The 11,631-nt window shown below is 39.6% G+C and overlaps 1 long non-coding RNA gene across 1 annotated transcript in view; it reads left to right on the forward strand.

Moving 5' to 3' along the window:
- The first annotated feature begins 226 nt into the window (after nt 1–226).
- LOC122465678 overlaps nt 227–11,631 on the forward strand; it is a 63,247-nt gene continuing 51,842 nt past the window's right edge. Inside the window, exon 1 of the long non-coding RNA XR_006290673.1 lies at nt 227–324. This is a non-coding gene — a long non-coding RNA (uncharacterized LOC122465678). The remainder of the gene's footprint in view (nt 325–11,631) is intronic.

An 11,631-nucleotide genomic window follows, 5' to 3' on the forward strand; every position in this document is an offset into this window, starting at 1 on the left:
GTAGCGGCAATTAAGAAAAAGGAAGAAACAAACCCAAGGGAAGGGCAGGTGGGGAATAAACAAACCCAGATGCAAATGGTGGACAGTGCCCTAGAGGAGCAATATAAACTGCCCCGCTCCACACCCATACACTAATTGGGCAGTTAGGTGGGAATTTAGGGCAGCTGAGGTCTGTCTAACCCCTGCCACTTCATAAGGCTTTTGGGGAGGGGAAAAAAAGAGCCACTCTTCCCCACAGAAGCCTGGATTCTAAGAGTGTCTTTTCCGTACTGGCCTAGTGAGATCCTCCCAGATGTGACATGTTCTTGTTTGCTGCTTCACTTGGTATGTGTGTGTTTGTTTTTTGGGGGCTTCTGTGAAAATAATCCAAAAATAAGAGATTACTTGCTTTTGTTCCAAATGCTAGTGAAAATGCATTACAGCACCTGGACATTGTTCATATTAGGAACTCAAAATGTCTTCCAGGAAGAAGTGGAAGCCAAAATAATCTGAAAGGGTTCAGAGATGCAAATACAGTATGCACAGTTCTTCTTCAATTTATGAACTGCTGTTCAAGCTGTGGTCTGGCCAATGTGGTCCTCTTTCAAAAATTTCACAACTGTTTTAAAGTACAGAAGAAAAAAGCTAGCATATGAGAAACAAATGCTTTATTGTATTATGTTGTAAGGTTCATTTCAATATATCAAATTAAGAGTGTTGGTCTCAAATGACTCCTGTCCTACCTAAAAGTTTAAGCTACTAGGAAAGAACATGCACAGTTTAGCAACATTTCTTCATTTTAGCACTAACCTGCCATGTTAATACTCTATTAGTACCTAAAATATTTCCGAATAGTCACTGTTATGACTAAGTAGGTTGGCATTTAAGGTATTTATTGTAAATATAAGCAGTACACTGCAGTATTTCTAAGGAGGTAGAAGTACCCTCTAAGATCACTTCTGAAGTTATAGACACTCGGAGGAGAACATCCACAATTACATTAAAGAAGATATTATATATAAACACAATTTTTATAAACGCTGTCTTCAGAGCATTAGCCAACCTCTAACTAACAAGGGTAAGGGGGGAAAAAAATCCCCTATGGACAGATAATTGGTCACTTCAGGGTTCTTGCATCTTCCTCTGAAGCACTTTGTATGGGTTGCTGTCAGATACAGAAACTAAATTTAGGTGGCCCACTGATCTGATTCAGCAGGGCAAACCTTACATTCTTATTAATCTAGAAGCTGGCTCCCATGAAATTCTGTTGTAACTATAAGTCATTTATGTGATTTAAGAATAGGATATTCAGTTATACTAGTTCAAAAAATTTATAATAGATATCAATCTTCATTCTTTTGTGGTATAAATTGATCAATTTCTGGGGTCAGAAAGGAAATTTTCCCCATATGGGGTAGTATTACATATTTATTCCACTCTGACTTTCCTCTGAAACATGTCATTTGCTATTGCTGGAGACCAAATACTGGACTAGATCAAATATTGGTCTGTTCTGTTAATTTTTTTCATTAACATCCAGGAAAAATGGTATTGATCCATGGGGATTTCTAATTTTGCAGTAGGGTAAGGAAAGGTACCTTGAATCTAAAGGATTTTGGGAGAGTGAGGAAAATAAGGGAACTTTTCTTTAAAAAACAAACTCAAACCTCAGTGATCATAAATGTTAAAACATTTTGAAAAAGTTAGTTGCACAGGTGAATGCTGCCCCGGCTCAACTTCCATTAGTGTAACTATCACTTAAGGAGGACACAATCTATTCTCTGATGCATTGCCCATAACAGTTTATTTACTCCTCTAGAAAACTCTTCTGCCTCTGCTGCTTCTAACTGAATACGAAGTGGTCAATGCATTTGCCCTTATATAAGTATGTTCCATGGACAAAAGAAAAATGTTGACAAATTAAAGTTAATAAACCAGGAGGAAGGACTATTTAGATTTAAAGGAGATATTCTTGGGAAATTTTCAACTCTGGATGGAAAAAAAAATAGGCATGTACCTATTTGCATTTCCATTGACAAATCAGAGATGTTTAAATCTAATTGCCCTTTACCTGGCCTGACTTGAGTGAGCTAACTCAAATGCAGGTTTATAGTTAGTACTGTGAAAGCACAGTAATTCAACTAAGAGCAGTATAGGACCAGGTGATGTATATTGTGAATGTTAGCAGTTAGGACAATCATACTTCTGCTGGAATAAATGGCGTATTGGTGTGATATTATTAATCATATTATAATAACATAACCAACATGAACAATTAACTCTTTCTTGCTGCTGCTAGGGGGTGAATGCAGTTGATCTTCTTACCTAAGGTCACCCATCTATCCAATTAGGAAATCAACACACTCCTAGCTCCCCTGGGCAATATGAAATACTAACTCAGCCAACTGATCTATCTAGGCCTGGCCAGCTGATATGGACCACAAGCCACAATGCATAATTGATGCAGATAAGAAGGTTACATACCTTAGGTCCTGACCTCTTCTTTTGTATTTCACTGTGCTGAAACAGCTATAATCTCCATCTCCCAACTATGTGATAGTAGACAATAATTTCCTCCCAGTTATTTGCAAATTATTTTACAAATTTCCCTGCACGTACTATCCTGCCACTATATGCAGCTAGTGACTGCTTGGCTGACAATCCATCAGATAATTAATCAGTAGCCAATCCTCCACCCAGGAGTGAATATTCATATTGAAAAGGTCATATCAAATATCTGAAAGATGAAAGCCATCAGTACAGAACAAACTCAGGCGCTAAGAAATGTCTCAAGGGCTTCCCCTATGGTCCAAGATAGGTTTTGTATCCGTTTACGCTGGAGTGATCATCTGTGAGGGATGATGAACAATGTGGTTGCTAGATTGGTCCAGTCTCTCTTCACCTTTACTAAGAGCCCCAATCTCAACATGTTGACTCAATCTCTGTCAGGTAAATGAATAACGATCATGTCAAGTGGAACAGTGTTGCTGCAACATAGACGTGAGGTTTTCGTTCCTCACACACCATGATGTTGTCATTCTTCACGCACTTGATGTGAATATTCCAGCCCAAGCAAAGTGGAGTTTCAGGACACTGGGTCTGTGTCCAGTGGATTATTCTGTGCTTGAGTACCCAAACTTTTTTAGAGAATTCCATGGTTGATCACATGTCTTTTTCTAGATTAGCATAAATTTTAATAATCTTTTCAAAACTATATTGTATACATCATTTAACGTGCTTGGTTTTTTTCCTTTGCAGTTAGTATTTCCCTTTGTAGTAATTGTTAATATTTTTTCAATTTTATAATTTTGTTTTATATTTTTATTCATATTGTCCAACTATTGTATGTCGTTTCATAAATTTGGCTTTTGTTAAGGTATAAAAACATTGGGCCAAATCTTCAACAGCTGTAAACTGGTGTAGTTCCATTAAGCCAATACAGTTATGCCATGTTATACTTGATGAAGGTCTGGCCCTTTATCTTTTAAAACTGAACAAGGAATGTGGTCATTGAACATTTTAACTATTCAGTTGTGTTTCCCATAAAATCATACCTATTTCTTTAGTGGGACTTGTTTATTATATTAAAATTTTTAATGCTATTTCTATTACTGTTATGTACAGCACAAGCTGTTTTTGCTTTAAGCAGCCTTTCATATTCATTTTTCTTTGTACATAAAAGTTGCACAGTCAGATTATCAACTGGTGTAAATGGGCCTATTTACACCGTCTCAGTGGCTCAGATTCTTTTGATTGTGTGTCGTCTTCCACTTTTTCATGACAGCCCGGAAGCATTGCTCAGTTCTCATACAGAACTAAACACAGATGACAGATTATTCTCTATATATGGCTCTATTCAGAAATACCTATATGATTTATTTTGCTTTGCCGCTTCTCCCCTGCCCTGCCCTCAAATGAATGCTCACCTTTCACCCATTGGAGACAACAGTGAGTATTTCCTTTCTCTGACTCCAGAGTGATACCAAGGCACATCTATACCTTATTGTTGCCATGGAGACAGAAAAGACTTCCATATCTGCCCCATCTACATTAAGGGCTAGACCGTGCCTAGTTTTAATGTAGCCAGGTAAGAATAAGAGGGAGTAAGGCCCATGCGTGGCTGCATTACATCTGCTGCATATCCAATATTTCCCTTATTCTGCAACGATATATGTACAGATTGGGGAGGACAGGTAGAACAATAGCTCAACCCCTCTCTATAATCTTCCCAATTGATCTGACTGAATGCAAGGTGAGTATGTGGTGCCCTGTAGTGGGCCACAGCAGATTACTCTCCCAACCCCACTGCAATAGGGAAGTACAAGAGGAACTGTGCCTCAGAGGGGTATATTTGAGGCACAATTCTAATTAAGTTTATGCCCCACTCCTTGCTTAGGACTATACTTAAGAGCACTGTACAGCTCTAAGGAAGACAAGAATCACAGAAGATTAGGGTTGGAAGAGACCTCAGGAGATCATCTAGTCCAACCCCCTGCTCAAAGCAGGACCAACACCAACTAAATTATCCCAGCCAGGTCTTTGTCAAGCCAAGCGTTAAAAACCTCTAAGATGGAGATTCCAGTACCTCTCTAGGTGACCCATTCCAGTGCTTCACCACCCTCCTAGTGAAATAGTGTTTCCTAATATCCAACCTAGACCTCCCCCACTGCAACTTGAGACCATTTCTCCTTGTTCTGTCATCTGCCACCACTGAGAACAGCTGAGCTCCATCCTCTTTGGAACTCTCCAATTTGTCCTCATCCTTTCTGTAGTGGGGGGGTCCAAAACTGGATGCAATACTCCAGATGTGACCTCACTAGTGCTGAATAGAGGGGAATAATCACTTCCCTCAATCTGGGAAGTGCTGGCAATGCTCCTACTAATGCAACCCAATATGCCATTAGACTTCTTGGCAACAAGGATACACTACTGACTCATATCCAGCTTCTCATCCACTGTAATCCCCAGGTCCTTTTCTGCAGAAGTGCTGCTTAACCAGTCGGTCCCTAGTCTGTAGCGGTGCATGGGATTCTTCCGTCCTAAGCGCAGAACTCTGCTCTTGTCCTTGTTGAACCTCATCAGATTTCTTTTGGCCCAATCCTCCAATTTTTTCTAGGTCACTCTGGACCCTATCCCTACCCTCCAGCATATCTACCTCTCCCCACAGCTTAGTGTCATCTGCAAACTTGCTGAGGGTGCAATTTATCCCATCTTCCAGATCATTAATAAAGATATTGAACAAAGCTGGCCCCAGGACCAACCCCTGGGGCACTCTGCTTGATACCAGCTGCCAACTAGACATCGAGCAATTGTTCACTACCTGTTGAGCCCAACAATCTAGCCAGCTTTCTATCCACCTTATAGTCCATTCATCCAATCCATAGTTTTTTAACTTGCTGGCAAGAATACTGTGGGAGACCGTATCAAAAGCTTTGCTAAAGTCAAGATATATCCCATCCACTGCTTTCCCCATATCCACAGAGCCATATCTCATCATAGAAGGCAATCAGGTGGGTCAGGCATGACTTGCCCTGGGTGAATCCACGTTGACTGTTCCTGATCACCTTCCTCTCCTCCAAGTGCTTCAACATGGTTTCCTTGAGGACCTGCTCCATGATTTTTTTCCAGGGACTGAGGTGAGGCTGACCGGTCTGTAGCTTCCTGGGTTCTCCTCCTTCCCTTTTTAAAAGATGGGCACTATATTTGCCTTCTTCCAATTGTCTGGGAGCAACCCCAATCACCACAAGTTTTCAAAGATAATGGCCAATGGCTCTGCAATCACATCAGCCAATTCTCTCAGCACCCTCTAATGCATTAGATCTGGACCCATGGACTTGTGCATGTCCAGCTTTTCTAAATAGTCCTTAACCTATTCTTTCACCATTGAGTGCTGCTCACCTCCTCCCTTACTGTGTTGCCCAGGACAGCAGTGTGGGACCTGACCTTGTCTGTGAAAACTGAGGCAAAAAAAGCATTTAATACTTCAGCTTTCCACATCTGTCACTAGGTTGCCTCCCCCATTCATTAAGGTTCCTACACTTTCCCTGACCTTTTTCTTGTTGATAATATACCTGTAGAAACCCTTCTTGTTATCCTTCACATCCCTTGCTAGCTGCAACTCCAATTGTGTTTTGGCCTTCCCGATTACAACCCTGCATACTCCAGCAATATTTTTATACTCCTCCCTAGTCCTCTGATCAAGTTTCCACTTCTGGTAAGCTTCCTTTTTGTGTATAAGCTCATTGAAGATTTCACTGTTAAGCCAAGCTGTTTGCCTGCCATATTTGCTATTCTTTCTGCACATCGGGATGGTTTGTTCCTCCGCCCTCAATAAGGCTTCTTTAAAATACAACCAGCTTTCCTGGACTCCCTTCCCCCTCCTATTAGACTCACAGGGAATCCTGCCCATCAGTTCTCTATGGGAGTCAAAGTCTGCTTTTCTGAAGTCCGGGGTCCATATTTAGCTACTCTCCTGTCTTCCTTTTGTGAGGATCCTGAACTCCACCATCTCATGGTCACTGCTGCGCAGGTTGCCACCCACTTCTACTTCCTCTACCAATTCGTCCCTGTTTGTAAGCAGTAGGTCAAGAGGTGAACGGCCCCAGGTTGATTCCTCCAGTAGTTGCACCAGGAAGTTGTCCCCAACACTCTCCAAAAACTTCCTGGATTGTCTGTGCACTACTGTATTGCTCTCCCAGCATGACTACTTGACTGTTTGCATGCTTACAAAGAAAGAAAATATTTATAATTACTTCAATTTTTTTTAGGAATAGTAGAAAAAATGTCTTTTTTCAGGTAATTTCAAATGTTTCATAATTCATAGTAATTTCTAGCAATAAAATATAAAAATGAACACATTTGGCAACAGAATACTGAGGACCAAGTTCTCCCTCATTGAGTAGTACCTTTCTTTATGAATAATTCCACGGACTTCACTCACTTTTTGAGTATAGGACTAAGTGTGTACAAGGGCGCTGGAATCTGGCCATTGCTCCTTAATATTAATCCCAGGGTGAAACTCAATTTAATTGAAATACAGTTGTAAATACTTATTAATGACTTAAGGTCAGTTACCTTAAAAAAAAAAAATTCTTTTTTATTTATATATATCCCACACACTGGAAAGCCAGGGTGTCCTCAGTCAAGTTTAAAGTTTGGAAGTGTAAACATGAAGTACTCCATCTCCATGTCCTGACCACCCTGTGCTCACTAGGCAAGATACATGCTTGTGACATTTTAAACCAAAATACTTATGGATTTGAAGGAGTCCAAAACTGAAGCCCTATATACATCACAGAACTTTAAGGATATGCTCATGAGAATGTGACAGTGAATGTCTCAAAACCAGAGACCCTGCTGGCTGTAATGTTGTGAAGGATATAAATGGTGGTAATATTCTCAATGCCTCGCATGAGGGATCTACATTGGGATGGGCAGGATGGATATTGAAGTAGGTCTTCATGAGTGTAACCATTCACATGTCTGTATTGAGGGGGAAGATGAAGGATGAATTATAGGTAATTTCTCATGGTGAGGGAGGGTAGGATAGGACATGGTTGGTCTCACCCACAATAATTTCATTCATTCTTTAACATTCTTAAATGGCAAATGGATAACAAGGTAGTAGTGCTACAGGAATTATAGAATAGCCTGAGATCACACAAGCAGTGGTAGGTGGCAAGTATGTAGCAACTTGTGCACATGCTCATATGTAAAGGATGGCACAATGTAGTGGGGGTAGAACACTTATATATGTTCAGTGGTCAGATGACTGGTATGTATGCATAAGGTTGTCTAATGATTTTGGGGGAGGCATGGGTTGAGACATGGGGACCATGTACTGAAGAACTTTTATGTTGAGTGTGGCATGAGAATCTGTTACTACTTTTCAAGGGAACCAGAAAAAAATGTTGGTATATAAATGACTTCAGTTTCTTAGGGGTTATAAGTTTCTGATAGGCCCACCACCCAAAGAGCAAATATTCACAACTATACCATGCCTATACAATGGCTTAATCTGTTATTTTCTGATAAAAAACATATGACATTTCCTCATTTGATAACACTTGTATTACTTTTAATTAGTAAAAAAAAAATCACCTGTACAAAGTACTAGCAGTTGTTACCCTGCTCTAAATACTAGGCATACTCCTCCTCAATGGCTAAGATAAAATGAAACCAAGTATTCTGCTTTTCATATATTTTATATCAGCTGTGGGTAACCTTTCCAAGTTAAATTCTGTGTATGTGCTATTCATACAGGTATATCAGAAAATGTATATCGGAAAATAAATGAAGGTATTTTAAGGGACAATTTACAAAGGAAGCAATGAGTAAAAATCTGGAAACATAGTGCTACCATTTAAAAAAAAAACCCTATAGATTTGATCGTAACCAATTAACTGCCCTCCCACACTGAAACTGAGCTAGTAGCAAAACAAACCAGAGCATTATTTTTGGTACTATCCAGTTGAATAACTTAAAAAGAAACCCCCTCACTTGACCACATTTTAAATATGTCCCTAAAACATTATGTGAAAGTTGGGAAAATAACATAATATATGTTTGTTTGTACAGCACCTTGCACAATGAGGTCCTGGTCTGTAACTGGAACTCCTAGCTGTTGCTGCAATATAATTAATACATAAAAATAATCATAGGGTAATTTTTAAGGTCACCCTTGAACAATGCCCATACTGTAGAAGACTAATAATCCACAATTTTCAAAAATTGTCCCTACTTTTGCCCCATATTCACTGTTTTTGAATTTTAAAAGACTGGCATGAAGTATACTGTTCATTGCGGTCCTGGGAGATCCCCAGATGGCTTTGGCCAGAGATGTCTTGGAAAAGCAAAATCCCACAACTCAGTTTTCCCTGCTGTATCAGCAGATGTAAAGAACCAGACTGGAGGAGTAAAGTGACTGCAGAGTAGATACAGCCAAGACTCATTAAACTACAGGGCCCAAGTATCATGCATAAAAAGAAATACAGTTGGGTAGAAACAAGAGGAAAAATATCACATCTTCCTCCCCCTTATTTTAAAAAAATATTTTGATGGAAATTTTCTGACAAGCTGTAAAGCGGGAGTAGACAAACAGAGTTGGCTGATAGTGGTGAAAGGCTGGATTCCACCTTCATTGATTTGGAGGTTTAAAAGAGTGGCACTGTGATGGGGTATATTGCTGGCACATAATGATGTGGGCGGAAGGGGGGCTGTATTGTCCTGTTGACATCCTGAAAATGGGTAGACTTTGATTTGGTCCTAGTTTGTATGCTGAAAAATGAAGGAGAATTTTGTTGTTTGTTCATACTGAGTGAAATTCCCCTCCATCTCTCCCACCCCATGCCAAGGCACAGCACAAGGATTATGGACCATTTAGGTCCAACAGGAAATATCTTTGTGCAGAGCATCAGTGCAAGGCCTCAACATATGGCTCAAGTGGGACTTGTGCTGGCCACTGCCCAAAGTGGTCAATTTCAGCTTCTGTGAGTCACTCTCACCGCTAGTGAGGGCAAGACCACCTCTGTCTCAGGTCTTTGCACATCATGGATTAATCTGAACCAATTCTCCCAACTATACAGTACTTACCCAATGATTTTACTACCTGATTTTTTAAAAAAAATATAACATCAATAAGAAGAAATTTTCTCTCACACACTTTACCACTTTCCCTTTTGTCCTATGCACTGTATAACATACAAAAAGGCTAATAAGTGTGACAGAAAATGTATTCCTGTGCTTGCCCTTGTTCTGAATGCATTAATGTTTACAATCAATCTGGAATATCTCTTGGCCATAAAAGAACCAGACAGTCATACATGCTCTTAAACACCTGGGACAATCATGCACACCTCTTTCACACTCTCCAGTTCCCACCACACACATCATAATGTCTGCAATATATGAATCACTTACCTTATAGCCAACATACAGTCTTCTAAACTCACTTACATTCCTCCCTTGGCCTCTCACTGATAAAAAGGATAGAGCTATCCAGCTCTTCAGCTCTCCCAGTTTGGTGGCAGTGTGAGTGCTGTTTCCTTCTCCTCTTTTCAGTCCATCATCCTCTTTATGGTGAAGAAAGAGTATACATTTGGAAAACTGGAATATTTGGACTAACATGCCTATACTTTAGTCATACATATTTGGAGGTTAATAGTAATGTACAGTTAATTCTGCAACATTCTCAATTAACTAAGTGACTAAGCCTACAACAGGGATTGCATTGATTTGATCCTGGCCATTCAAGCCTTGTTAGAGCATTTTTAGTACTAAGGGGGGAGATTTTGAAAGGCACAAATGGCAGCTAGGTGAATGAGTAGTGTAACGAACTGGAGCAAAGTGCATGATTTCCTGGAGGAGATAAGAGACTTACTATGGTCCCACCCATAATTATACCTCCTAATGGCAATGGTGCTAGCTGATTCTACTACTATCATTTCTGATCCAAAGCCCATCAAGTCCTGATGCATCTTGCAATTGATTTCAATGGGCTTTGGATCAGAACCATACCTTTGCTCTGGTGTCCTTAAGGTATTTTTAAACTAAGCCTTAGAAGTTGTTGCCATCCAAATCAAGGCTTCTTTGCCTTGGCCATGGTATTTTGTATTGATTCAATCTATGTATTGGTCTCTTTCCAAAGCTTCATCACATAAAAACATTTGTTTCAAACATGATAAACGTCTGTGCCTCTTTTTAATACAATTACAAAGTTACAGTTGCTGCTTGTGCTGCCACGTCATCTTTGATGAACGGGCAATTTCTGACACCCATTTTCAAATCCATAGACTCAGTAGTTAATGTCATTACTAATGTATGAATATTTACAAGTCTGTTTTCTGCTTTCACTTATCGTTCATATCTTAATCTTAAGAGCTTAGATCAGTAAACGTTTGATATCTGGGTGAATGGGTGCCACTTGCAAAGGGATGGCCATTCAGTATGAATAGAATAAAGATGTCAAAGCATATTCCCCCTAGTGAATCCATTGTAGAGGCAAATTTCAAATCTCATGATCCTTCTAGCTTTTCTGATGCACCCTCTCCAGAGTTAGAGCTTCTAGATACAGTTTTGCAATGCAGTGTGTCAGAAGCTAAGAGGACTTATTGATACATATACATGGGTAGATGAAAACTATGACAGAAAATAATGAAGGTATCAAGATAGCCACATATCTCATGAGTGGGGAAGCCACAGCTGAATTCTGCAGTTTATCTCAAATGAGTGCCACTACAAAATGTATACCATATCACATCAGAATGTACTGTATGTATATCACATAAATTACTGGAAAGCAATCTTAGATTTTTTTTTTTTTAATTTGTAGTCACTTTAGTATCCACCTTCCTTTAAAGCTAAGTGTTTTGAGTCCAAATGTACCGTCATTGGAGGGGAAAAAAAATTAGAATAAATACAGTTAGAAACATCTAAAAATGTCTTAATAGTTTTTTCCATATATTATAATATTAGAGCCAATATCTCAGGACCTGTCAGGGTGAGAAGCAACTGATGTTTTTCTTATGGAGAATTTCCCTTTCCAATGGTATAAAGCTCCCACTTTTAGCCCTGCTAAGTCAGGAGGAATCTGGACTTAATCCTGTAACTGCTCCAGAACAGAATATTACCTTCCTGCAGCTCAGACTTCTGTAA

Source organism: Chelonia mydas, chromosome 4, assembly GCF_015237465.2.
Source record: "Chelonia mydas isolate rCheMyd1 chromosome 4, rCheMyd1.pri.v2, whole genome shotgun sequence".
NCBI lineage: Eukaryota > Metazoa > Chordata > Testudines > Cheloniidae > Chelonia > Chelonia mydas.